Below are 824 nucleotides of genomic sequence, written 5' to 3' on the forward strand. Positions count from 1 at the left end.
TGAAACAAAATTCAGAAAAGATAAAATCTTTGAAGGAAATATAGCAAAATGACACTAACAGCAAATTAATAATTAACAGAGAAGAGACAGAAAAAAAACGGATTCTTTCTCTATTCTGTTAGTTCTCTTTGCAGGAAAATTTAACGTCAGTGAAACAAATAAAAGCTACCTTTTATTGTCAAAAAAAAACTTTTATTTGTTGAAAGAGCGCTTTATTTATTATTTTTTTAATAAATATTTTGTTTGTTTTTTACTATAAATTTTGTTTTTCTTTTTTATTATGAATAATTTTGTACGAATTTTACTCATCTAGATGTGGATGTTCAAAAAAAAAAATAGTTTTATATAATTTGTTTACCTACTTGTCAAAAAAATATTAACAAAAAATGTCTGTTATTTCTTTTGTAAAGAATTCGTAAAAAAAATTGTGATGGTGAATACAATATGACGATAGTATAATAATATTTTTTTTATTATATATTTTTTTGTTTGTGTTCCTTTTCATGGTTAGCAATATACCATTGAACAAATATTTTTACAAAACATATATCGAGTCCCTTAAGTAACAAAACAGGAAACAAAAACTGAATGTTATTTTAACAGAGAGAAAGTAATACTGTAAGTACATTCTCTGTTTTGCTATCAGGACTGCTATTTAACCGTGCAATGACATTGAAAATCATTTATATAGTTTGTTATTTTTCCCCACTGGTTTCAACCTTTCCTTTTGTTCCTGCTTTAAATTTCCTTGCAAGCATGAATCAAATTGTAACAAAACTTTAAAACTTCAGTCGCAACAAAAAATTATTCAAATTTGTCACTTA

The sequence above is a fragment of the Episyrphus balteatus genome, chromosome 1 (assembly GCF_945859705.1).
Source record: "Episyrphus balteatus chromosome 1, idEpiBalt1.1, whole genome shotgun sequence".
In the NCBI taxonomy this organism is placed as follows: Eukaryota; Metazoa; Arthropoda; class Insecta; order Diptera; family Syrphidae; genus Episyrphus; species Episyrphus balteatus.